We start from the raw sequence: 13,387 nt of genomic DNA, 5'->3' as shown, positions 1-13,387 counted from the left end.
CGCAGGAGGGGAAGACCCTCTATGAGGTGGATTGATTCAGTGACTGGGGTAGTCGGGATGGGTGTGTCAGAGGCAATGCAATTGGCACAGGATAGTCAAGGTTTAGGGCTGTTGTACATAGGGTCGCTATGAGCCGCAAACGACTCGATGACAACAACATACTGAGTAATAAAAATTATTATCAATGATGCTCTAAAATGTCATGATTTAATAAACAAAAAGCATTGGTATTGGATACTCATGTGTTTCAGTGCATTTGCCCGGAGAAGTCGGTGAAGATGAGGATTCTCCAAAGGTGTTTGAGAGAGGATTAACATAGAAATTTATGTCAGACTGTTAGCAAGTACAGGACTGGATGCCTTTAGATATTGAGCTTGATCTCTCTCCTCAGATCCTAAATCCATAGCAGAGACACAAAACAGCATGTAAACACATTTCATGTTCCATTTTCCGAGGCTTCTTGTCTAATGTGCTTAAGCACAGCTAAGATAATAGGCGTGGACAAAGAAAGCATAGTTATTGTTTTCACAAACCTTTCCTTTTTGTTTCTTCCACCATCAATTCACACACAGAATGAAAATGTTATTAGGTTGGCATATAATTAATTTTCTCTTCCAAGTAATACATAGCTGGTGATGACAATTATTGCTTACACTGACAACATGAAAGTTAAAGTCCAAAAGCTGGACTAGAGAAGTGATGAAAGCAGGAGGAGTGCTAATGACTATGCTTATGAAGCCAGAAATATAACAGAATACTATTTGAAGTTGATGGAATACAAATATATAAAGTGTCACAATGTTATCCAATGTTTCAAACAAAAATCATAAATATATAAAAGGCTGTATATTGGGTAAACCCCTCAGGGGGTTGATGTGCAGCATTGATGGTATAGTGTGGAGTATTAGCTACTTTAGAAACAATTAACCCAGGTTCAATACCTGACAAACACAATGGATTGACCTTTGGTGAGCTCCAGGGGAGAACCACTGACCTTTTGGAAGCTGTTAATCCTGTTAAAAAAAAAAAGGTGTAAATTCTGCACATCACTGACAGTTTAAATCCACCAACCAATTTTGCGTTAAAGATGAGTAGTTTCTTCCAGAGTGATTTACAGTCTCAGAAATCCAATGCAGGAATGCTGTGAGTGGACCTGGCCTGATGACAATGTATTTGAGTTTTATAAATGGGCTCGCCTCCACCCACCTGTCAGTGTGTCAGACAGTGATTACTTGATATGACTAAGGTGGTGAAAGTTATGTCATCTATATTTCAAAAGCTGCAGAGTCTTCACAGTGAAGAGGTTACAATGAAGTTTCCAGAGTAAGAAGAAAAGCTTAGCAATTGACCTTTGAACATTAGCAATTAAAAAACCATATGGATCACAACAGAACATTGTTTAATATAATCCTTAGGTTGGAAGGTATAACATGAGAGCCACAACCACACACTCAAATGTGCTAACAATTATGAAAATGGTATGAGTCCATCCAGCATTCCATTCTGCTCTACAAAAGGTTACTAACTCAATTGTTGTTACATGTTGTTGAGTCACTTGTAACTCATAGTAACCCTAAGCACTATAGCTCTGAATCCTGCTCTATCCCGAGCTAACCTCACTGTCTCTGAAACACCTACCCTCATTTCCCCAGCTATTGTGTCAATCCATCACATCCAGTGTCTTCCACTTCTGCACCATCCTTCAACCCTTTGAAACATGATATTGTTCTCCAAATACTGGCCCATCTTGGCTACGTGATCGTGACCGTAGTATATGATGCAATGGGATTTCAAATTCTTGCCTCCAATGAGCAACTTGATTCCACTCTCTGCAGAATAGGCCCATTAGTTCTCTTGGCATTCTAGGCTATGTTCAAAACTCTTTTCCAGCACCACAACCAAAAGACATCAATTATTCTGTCGTTCTTGGTCAATGTTCAGCAAGTAATTGTGAAGTCTATGCCTGTATGAAGTGCACCTAAGTCCCTAGACTGACATTCTTGCTCTTCAGCACTCTGGAGAGATCTCTGACAGCCAATTTCCTTATTGAAACTCATATTTTGATTTCCTGACTTCTGGTGCCAAGAGATTGTGGAAGTGAGCAAGCTGAAATTATAATAATCTCAATCTCTGTTCCATTTATCATGGTGCTGCCAATTGACCCATTGGTGAGAATCTTTGTTTTTTGATGTTGAGCTTAAATCCAAGCTGCAAACTATAGTCATGACCTTCTGCAGCAGATGGTTTATCATTGTTCTAATTAGAAGAGCACTTGTCTATCATTTTCAGCAATCAAGGTTGTGTCACCTGCATAACACAAGTTGTTGATGAGTCTTCCTCAAATCCTGAAGTCACATTCTTCCTTGTGAAGTCCAGCCTCTTGAATAATCTGTTCTACATGCAAATTGAAAAGGTATGAAGACAGGATACATTCCTGATGGACTCATTTTATGATTTTGAACCATACAGTGTTTCCTTGCTCTGTTCTGCCAACTGCTTTCCAGTCCAAGTACAGATTTTGCATGAGCACAAACGGGTATTCTGGGATTCTATTCAATAAAACCAACTACATAAATAGGCTCTCTCTCTCTTCAATATTTTATACCGGTGGCATCCACTTCTTAAATAACATCCCTCTGTAAACTCTCTGAATGTTGAGAAACAACAATAATTATAGAAAGGCTTCAGGTCTTTCATTCATAGGGTCTCTATGAGACAACCAACAACAATAACAACTCCACCATCTACTTTCAGGTTCAATCCACAACACTTTGACTTCTGCTAGGCCTTCCTCATAGCTCCTGGACTTAGAGCAAGCAGGTAGCAGCAATGGAAGAAAGGATTTTCCACCAACGTGTCTGCGGCAATCAGGGCAAAAGTGAAGCACCAGCACACCATATTCAACTGAGACATTGCCTGGGACATTTCCTGCTGTGTCAGCCTTGCACCTTGGATGGAAGAGCACAGACAGTAAGCTACAGGAAGGTGCTCCAGGAGCACAATATCAGAGATAAGGACCTTCCCCAGAGCTGTCAGAGAAAGAAGTCTTCCTCTAGAGCTGGCACCTGGGATTTGGACTTTGAGCTTCCTAAACTGTGAGATTTATCTGTCAGTTTGTTATATTGAGGGATAAATTACAAACTGTTCAAAAGTATATTCTCACTCTTCCAAGACTTTTGTTTTAATGTGAGTGTAGCAGACTACATTAAAATAAACTAACTTACATTAGATAAGTTCTCTGGAGACTGAACTATAACCCTGTAAGTCAAATTATTAGTTCACAGAAAAATAAAATTTAATTCAGCAGAAGGTGTTCATTTAAAATTTCTCCCTTTCCCTACAGAGTGTCTTGAATGAGATTATTGTGGGGTTGAGGGGAGAATAGGAAAAGAGTGGATAGATAATTAACACTAGATTCAATGAGGGGAGGATGAAGGCAAGAACTATCTGAAAGAAATGTATGATTAGGCATAATACGCATGACAACAATCTAGAACAAGAGGCACACTGAAAAATGGACTGGAGGGAGGAGAAGAGAGGAAAAGGTGCAACAGTGAATGAATGAAAACCTGACTTTTCTGTAAACCTTCATTAGAATCACATTAAATAAATAAAATATTGTTTGATTAGTGTAGAATAAAACAAAGCTGCATATACTCTTACTCATATTTTATAAAATTATATATTACATGGACCACTAAGAAAACAAATAGGTCTGTCTCACTGAGGGTGAAACCAAGTTTCTCCTTGGAGTCTAGGATTTTGAAGCTCTGTCTCATATACTTTGGGCACATGGCCAGGAGGGACTGATCCTTGGAGAAGGGCATTGTGCTCAGAAAGGTGGAGGGACAGTGCAGGAAAGGAAAACCCCAACTGAGATGGATTCAGACAGTAATTAGGGCAATGAGATAGATGTGTTTGAGTCAGTGAGACTGGCTCAGGACTAGGCAAGTTTCAGAACTGTTTATACATAGGGTTGCTCTGAGTCTCAGGTGACTCTATTGCACTTAATACCAATTGTGTATTGCTTACTGGTAAGAAGCTGAGCTTCAATCTGAAGGCATGTGGTTCAAATACACTAGCTTCTCCATGGGAGAAAGACAGAAAATATCCTCCCAGTAATTAACCGCCTCTGAAAATCTGCTGGAGGATCAGTTATGCATCAGTTCCTACCTAATAGTGCACAACAGATACAATTATTTATCATTTGGGTATCTGTATTCTTTTCTTAAATATATATATATATATATACAGGTTTACATACAAAAGATCAGAAAGTCTGTATACATTGTTTTTCAAACCGTATCTTTACCCTTTCCTTTACCCTTTCTTCCCTTCACCCATCAAATTATGTGACCCTATGATTAAGCCCCCCTTGAACCCTCATACTCATTTTACAGTAATGGTCTTATACTCTTATACAGTATCTGTACTGATGGTTTATTATTGTTCTAAGTAGAAGAGCACTTGTCTGTCAGTTTATTATATCGAGGTAATTTGTGGGTGTGGTGATGTTTAAAACTATGCCACCAGTGTGTCAAACCCGGAGGGGTCAGCCATGGCAGAGAGATTTCAGTAGCGCTCCAGATTAAGACAGAGTAAGAAGAAATGGCCATCCAATTTGGAAATAACAAGTTCTGAAAGCCCTATGTACAATAAAAGAACAATGACAACTGTACAATATTGGGCATAGAAGACAGATTAGAAGTAAATAAACTGAGGAGAAACAGCTGCAAACATTTTTTAATAGTTAGGACATGGAATATACAGAGTATTGATGTTGGAAAATAACAAGTTGTGAAAAGTTAAATGAGATGCATGACAGTTGGCATTCATGAGATGAGATGGACCAGCTTAGGCCACTTTGAATCAGACAATCATATGGTATACAATATTGACAATCAAAAACAGATGAAGAATGGTGTTGCATTCATAGTTAAAAAGACAATTTCAAGTTCTATCTTCAAGATCTATCTATCATCTTGTGAGTAATAGAATTCATATACATACAAGGAAAACCTGTTTTTTATGACTATTATTCAAATATATATACCAATAGCTAAAGCCAAAGAGAGGAAACAGAAGATTTTTATCAAATTTTGCAGTAAAATAGACCAAATATGCAATCAAGATGCATTAATGATAATTATTGACTGGAATGCAAAAGTCAGAAACAATGAAGAAGGAATGGTAGTCAGAAAATACAGACCTGCTGACAGAAAGGAGCCTGGAAATTGAATGAACTAATTTCGTATGTTCAATGATTTATTCATCTCAAATATATTTTAAAAACTACAAATGGCAGCTTTACATGTGGAGCTCACCAGATGGACTGTGTAGGAATCAGATTGACTACATCTGTGGAAGGAATCGTTGGAGAAGCTCAGTGTCAGCAGTCAAAACCAGACCCGGAATTGACCATGGAACAGATCATCAACTACTTACGTGCAAGTTCAAATTGAGGCTGAGATAAATGAAAACAAGTTCATGAGAATAAAAATGTGATACTGAGTCTATCCTATCTGGATTTAAAAATCATCCCAAAAAGGAGGCTTGAAGCACTGATAATTTGTAGGATGACATCAAGGATATCATCCATGAAGTAAGCAGAAAGTCACTACAAAAGAGAAAGAAAAAATACAATTAATGTCAAAAGAGACCCTAGAAACTGCACTAAAGCATCGAGAAGCTTAAACAAGACATATTAAAGTAGAAGAGCTGAAAAGAAGATTTTAAAGTCCAGCTTAAAAAGACAAAGAAGACTATTGGAATGTGCAAAGACCTAAAATTGAAGAATTAAGAGGAAAGAACTTAGTTGACATTTTTTGAGCTGAAAGAACTGAAAGAAAAATTCAAACCCTGAGTTGCAATACTTAAGGATGATATGGGGAAAATTTTTAATAATCCCAAAGTCATCAAAAGAAGGTGGAGGGAACTGAGAGAATTCTTTAAAAAAAAAAGAACTGGCATACAATGATATATTTCAGTAAGTGTCATATGGTCAAAATCAATGGTAATGGAGGAAGAAAGTCATGCTACACTGAATGCATTGGCAAAAAGCAAGGCCCAGGAACTGATGGGATATCAGTTAACATGTTTCAACTAACAGATGCAGCCTAGATATACACATCAGTCTATGGCAGGAAATTTGGAGGACAGCTACCTGGCTGACTACAAGAGATCTATATTTGTTCCTCTTCCCAAGAAAAGTGATCCAACAAAATGTGGAAATTATCAAACAATATCATTAATATCTCCCACAGCTCATTTTGTCTTCACTCATTGGTGTTCAAGGTCTCAAACTTGTTCCTGAAATGGTTTTGAAATATGAATGGTTTTGAAATATGAAGGGCAAATTTTGGTTCCTGTGGATTTGAGTTTATTTTCTTCAACTTCAGCTTGAACTTGCATATGAGTAGTTGGTGGTCTGTTCCACAATCAGCACTTGGTCTTCTTTTCACAGCTGATATTGAGCTTCTCCAGTGATTCTTTCCACAGATGTAATCCATTTGATTCTTATGTATACCATTAGGTGAAATCTACGTGTATAGACCGCAATTGTGTTTATTTTTCTTTCTTTTTTTTTTAAACTACTGGGGTTTCTTTTATTTTTTTTTCTTATTTTTTCTCTTTTATTTCTTATAAAAGGTATTTGCAATGAATAAATCATTGAATATGTAAAATGCTATCATTCTCTCTCCAGCCTCATTTCTGTCACCAAGTCCATGTTTTATAGCTACTGATCCTTCTTCCCTGTTTCCAACTTTTGCATTCCAGTCACCCATTACTATCCATGCACAACGATGAGGAAACTTTCAAAGGCTCACCGGGAAAACTGGAAGGCCCTCGGGCCTGCGGCATTCCGGACACCCATTACTATCCATGCATGCTGATTGCATGCTTGATCGATTTCTGACTGCAAAAGTTGGTAGAAATCATCTATTTCCTCCTCTTTGGCTTTAGCTGTCAGTGCATATATTTGAATGATGGTGGTATTCACTAGACTTCCTTGTATGTGTATGGATATTATCCTGTCTCTCACCACATTGTATTTCATGATGGATCTAGAAATTACTTTCTTAATTATGAATGCAATCTCATTTTTTCTCACCTTTTCATCCCTGGCATAGTAGATCATATGTTCATCTGATTCAAAATGTCCCATGCCAAGCCATCTCACATCATCAATACCTAGTATGTCAATATTTCTGTATTTCATTTCTTTCTTAACAACGTCCAATTTTCCTACATCCATGATTCTCACATTTTATGCTCCAGTCACTAGTGTCTGGTTACAGCTCTTCCTCCTTCTTTGTGTTTCCATATCTGAGATATCAGCCTCAACTGTCATGTCTCCTAGTCTAAGTATGCTCTATTGTACATAGTGTTTTTGAAGCCCTGTTATTTCGGAAGTGAATGGTCAATACTTCTTCCTAGTCTGTCTTAGTACTATTTTTTATAATAGTATCTGACAGACAAGTATTTTACAGAAAAAAGCAGATGAAAGACATTTACCCAATTAGAGAAATGACAAAAAAATTCAATGTTGCTACCTACCCTTGCCATGTGTATCTTGATCCACCCCTTTCCCTACTCCACCAGCATCCTTTTCTACTTTCACCTACACCATTCAATACTTCTCTCCCCTTAACCAGCCCTTGATATGATGGCTTAGGTCTTAAGCCATTAGGGTTTCTATGATTGGGAACACCTCATGCTGCTGCCAGTCTCATATGGTGCGGCTAGTATCACTTGGGTTTAAGAGTCTCTAAGTACAACTATCAGGTACAAGTATCAAATACGGCTCCCTATCTCAGACAGTTCTGAGAAAAAGTCCTTTGTCTTGAACTTCTACTCCAGGATTGACTTCTTGTGGCTAAATACTTCTTCTCTTCCATGAGCTGTGGGATGATATCAAGAATATCATCCATGAAGAAAGCAAAAGATCATTATAAAGGCTGAAGAGGAAGAAAAGACCAAGATGGATGTCAGGTGAGACTCTGAATATTACATTAGAGCACAGAGAAGCCAAAGCTAAAGGAAGATATCAAGAAACTAAAAAGCTGAACAGAAAAATTCCAAGGGCAGCTCGGGATGACAAAGCAAGATATTGTAAGGAAATGTGCAAAGAGCGGGAGTCAGAAAATCAAAAGGGCTGAACTCACTCAGCATTTCTTAAGTTGAATGAATTGAAAAACAAATTCAAGTCACCAGTGGCAATACTTAAGGATGTTTTGGGCTGAATATTAAATGATCCAAGAAGCATTAAAAGAAGATGGAAGGAGTATACAGAGTCACTGTACCAGAATAAATTGGCTGACAAAGAAGAATTTCATGAACCAGTGTATGAGCAAGAGCCTGTGGTGATGGAGGAAGTTTAAGTTGCTCTGAAAGAGTTGGCAATAACAAGGTTCCAGGAGTTGACACATACTAATTGACATATTTCCACAAACTGATGCTGCCCAGGATGTGCTCACTAAGTTGTGTCAAGAAATCTGGAGGACAGCCACGTGGCCAACTGACTGGAAAAGATCGATATTTGTTCCCATTTCAAAGAAAGATAACCCAACAGAGTGAGGAAATTATTCAACAATATCATTAATATTACATGCAAGCAAGATTCTGTTGAAAATTATCCAAAAATGACTAGAGTAACATGTCAACAGAGAATTGCCAAATGTACAGGCTGGGTCTAGAAAAGGCCATGATACTAGGGATATTATAACTAATGTTAGATGGATCTTGGCACAAAGCAGAGAGTCCCAGAGGAATGTCCATCTGTGCTTCATTGACTATGCAAAGACTGTGTGAGTCACAAGCTATGGCTGACTCTGAGAAGAATGGGAATCCCAGAACATTTGATTATGCTTATGGAGAACCTATACTTGAACTAAGGCACAGTTGTCAGAAGAGATCAAGGAGACACTGCATCATTCAAAATCAGGAAGGATGTCTGCCAGGTATGTATTCTGTGTCCATACCTTTTCAATCAGTATGCAGAACAGATAATTCAAAACTCTGGGCTGTATGAGGAGGAACGTGGCATAAGGATTAAAGGAAGATTCACCAACAACCTGTGTTATGTGGATGACACAACCCTGCTTACTGAAACTGAGGAGGATCTGAAGTGCTTGCTGCAGTAGGTCAAGGACTACAGCATTCTATAGGGATTGAAGCTCAACATTAAGAAATCAAAGATTCTCACCACTGGGCCAATTGGCAGCATCATTATGGTTGGTAAAGAGATTGAGATTGTTCAATTTTTGTCTGCTTGGCTCCACAATCTTGCTACCAGCAGCCAGGAAATTAAAAAGAAAGAAAGGGAGGAAGAAAGAAAGAGAGAGAGAGAGAGAGAGAGAGAGCTGTTAGGGACCTCTCCAGAATCCTGAAGAGCAATTAAATCAGGCTGGAGACTAAGGTGTGCCTGATCTAGGCCATAGTCTTCTCAGTTACATGCTGTGCTTCAGAGAGCTAGACAGTGACTAGGATGATAGGAAGAGAATTGATGCATTTGAGCTGTGGAGCTGAAAAGAGTGTTGAATATATCATGGACTGTGTGTTTGTGATTGTTATCTACCATTGAGCTAGAATTGACCATATCTGACATTTCACCAAGTTTTCAGGGGCAATAAAATCACACAGGATGCAATTGTCCACCTTTCTCCCGTGGAGCACCTGGCCGATTGGAAACAGGTAACTTTGGGATGCGAGCACAGTTTTTTTTTTATCACTAGGCCACCAAGGCCACATATAGTCTATGTACGTGTGTTTATGCATAAATTTGAAGGTATACGCATATATTTTTCATTGAAAAAAATTCGGAGTGGGAAAAGTAGTGTAAAAGATACTCATTTTGTTATAAGCCCGTCTGATTTCTCCACCATATAATAGGATACTTGAAAATAGATTTAAATAGAGTGGCATTTAATTCCAACCAGCCTTAATGATGCATTAATATGTATAAAGCAGGAATTTACCATTTATTAAGGACATACATAGCAATCACATCAGTATCTCTAACAATAGCTAGGGAAAAGTAATGATTTTTAAAAACACATGAGGAAGAGTACTTAAACTTGAATTGATAAACATTGCTTATGATTATATGCAGCTTTGTTTTCTTCCACACTCATCAAGCAATATTTTTTTTTTAATAAAACTTCCTTCAGCATACTCTGTAGGGAAAGGAAAAATACGTTGTCCCAACACACACATTCTGCTCAGAGTTCAATTTTATTTTTCTATAAATTAATAATTTGATTTTCAGGATTATATTTTAGTCTCTGGTTGTTGTTAGATGCCATCAAATCAAGTATGACCCATAATGACTTTATGAACAAAATATCCCTGTCCTATCCTGTGCCATCATCACACTTCCAAATATCTTAGGGCCCATTGTAGCAGTCACTGTGTCAATCCACCTAGTTGAGGGTCTTCCTCTTTTTTACAGCCTTCCTAACCCCCAGTGGACTATTAAGTTAATATTCATTGAATAAAGTTATTAGAATTTAGATTTCTAATAAACCTATCCCTTAATCTATTGGTATTATGTAGAGTCAAGTAGACTACGACTCATGTTAGAACCGACCTATAGCTGACTGTCCAGTGGGTTTTCGGAGCCAGTTGATTCCGAGGAGACTGCTCAACCTTAGGAACAACTGGTGGATACCACTCATAGTGATTTTATAAGCAATAGATGTGAATTTTGCCCTATCCTGCACCACCCTTACAATTTCCCACATACTTGAGACAGTCACTGTGTCAATGCATCTTTTTTAAAAAAAAATCTTTTTAAGGGTTTTCCTCTCTTTCTCTGATCTTCCAGGATAATATCTTTTCCCCACAACATGCCCAGAAAATTTGAGACAAAGTTTCACAATCTTTACTTCTAAAGAGCACTTTAGTTACACTCCTTCTTAGTCTAATAGAATTTTAAAGATGCTACTATATTATTATTAACACAGTTCTGCAATAGTATACTTGATGATAATAACAAGTTTTTTCCCCCTAAGATAAACAAACCCAAAGTACACCATCATACAGAGTTTAAATGTAGGTGAAAAATTATATTTATTTTATATATGAATATATATTCATATAAATTATATGTAGTCATATAAATTATATGTAGTCATATAATATATACTCTGTGTTATTTTGCCTTTAGGCAAAATATTAGAAATTTTTAAACATTAACATTCTGAAGAAAACTACTAATATTTTATTAATCTCGCAGTTCAACATCAAAATGATAAGATTTAGCAACAGAAATATACTTGACTCAGCAGGATGAACCATACCTATCATTCTCACAACATGGAACCCTTGAATACTATCTCTAATCCACTTCACGAAAGCCTAGAAATATTCCCTATTTTTATTAAATGCTGTGATCTTCAAAGTGTTATACCAGACTTTCTAATAAAACACGACAGATAAACATATCTACACATTTTACCTCCTGTTATTGTTGCTGTTAAGTTCTGTTGAGTTAAGCACAAATCATAGTGACTCTATAAACAAAAGAACTGAACCCTCTTCTATAACTATCATTATTTCTCTATATTCACCAAGTTTCCAGAGGCATGTTGTTTAGGAAGTGGATGCCGCTCCTGCTTTCATGACTGTATGAATCGGGGAGCTCCACCAAACACTGTCTACCATGGGCAACTATTACAGCATTTGGCACACCAGTGGCACAGTGTTGAGCATCACAGCAACTCCGAGTTATCTCAGTACAGCAAATTGACAGACTAGTGCTGTGTTTGCCCCAAACACAATTAAGGTCTGATGGCCACAGGCCCAAGGGTCCAACTGACTTTTAAATACAAAGACACACCAACCAGGTCCTGATTGACTCAAAACAAGAGGCTTCAAGCTCACAATTCATTGTTAGATATATCCAGTAAATCCAATCAGCTCACATATGAATGTGAATGAAATAAAAAACAGTTGACACCTGTCCCTCAATCTCCTACCTTCTTAAAATTCCAATATAATTTTTAAAAAAATACCCCAAAACTAATAATATATTAATTGACAAAGAAATATGAATGAGTGAATGAATAAATATGAGAAAACATGAGAATAAAATTTTAAAAGCAAGACCACTGATAGCCTATTGATAACTATGTAAGCCAGGAGAAAATACATAAGAGTTTAAGATTGTGGAAATTAGGATGTTAGAGAAGATCAATTTTTCAAACTTGACAAATATTAGGAAGTAGAATTACAAGGATTAGCTCTGCTGCAGAGGGAGATAGGCTTTACAGTTTCAGAACATAAAATTGCCTGAAGAGATACGGGGAGGTGAGACCCAGAGATTGCCTCGAAAAAGCTAAGTGATTCTTCATCCTGAGAAACCTGGCCATTTACTCTCCGAATCAGTAGGCTTATTGACTCAAACTACTAAGCCTAGGATGGTAGATCATAATAAAAATTTAGGTGGTTAATCAAAACAATAAGACTCACTGAGACACTCAGTATCTCACTTTATAATCCCAGGCAAGGTTCTGTTGCACAGGAGAAGAATAGGCAATCTCCTTCCATGCGATTAACTGCCTCTGAAAATGTGCCGGATGGTCAACTATGGGTTGGTTCTGACTCTATGGGACTCAACTACAACAAAACATGTTAAAAATGTGCTGGTGTTATTGTGTGCTGTTGAGTCTGAGTTGACCATAGTTGACCCTCCAGCAGGTTTCCAGAGGAAATTAATCACCCGGGAGGAGATTATGCATTCTTCTCCTTTGGAGCAGCTGGTGGATTCAAAACAAGTGCTCTCACCATAGATTCTTGATGCTTTTTAATGTGTGAAAATCTTTCATCATTTTCTGAATAAAACTAAATAAGCACCTATTCTGGTTTTTCCACAAATTCAACCTAGTACTAAAAGATGCATATAAGAATCTATCGCATTCATAAACTAGGGACTATCTAGCCTAGTGCTTAGAAGCTGTGCTACAATTTTCTAAGGTATACGGTTCAAACGCACCAGCTGCTCTGCAGAGAGTACATAATAGTAACTAATCTTTGTATTGCATAATTCAGTAACTAAAGAATGCTTACACCATCATTATGTTGTACATTTATTTACAAGAGAGATGGAGGAAATAAAAGTATATAAGAAAGGAGGTTAGTACCAAAAAAAAAAATCTGTAGAAAACTTCCAAAATGAAAATTAGAAAAGGCCCAGATAGGAATGTTATTTTAACATATGGAGTAAAATTGTTGTTGTTGTTGTTGTTATGTGTCTTCGAGTCGTTTCCGACTCATAGCGACCCTATGCACAACAGCTCTAAACCTTGCTCTATCCTGCGCCAACCGCACCGCCTCTGACACACCCATCCCGATTACCCCAGTCACCGAATCAATCCATCTCATAGAG

The sequence above is a fragment of the Elephantulus edwardii genome, unplaced genomic scaffold (assembly GCF_000299155.1).
Source record: "Elephantulus edwardii isolate Elephantulus edwardi_28Jun2011 unplaced genomic scaffold, EleEdw1.0 scaffold00194, whole genome shotgun sequence".
Taxonomy (NCBI): domain Eukaryota; kingdom Metazoa; phylum Chordata; class Mammalia; order Macroscelidea; family Macroscelididae; genus Elephantulus; species Elephantulus edwardii.
This window is presented reverse-complemented; position numbering follows the sequence as displayed.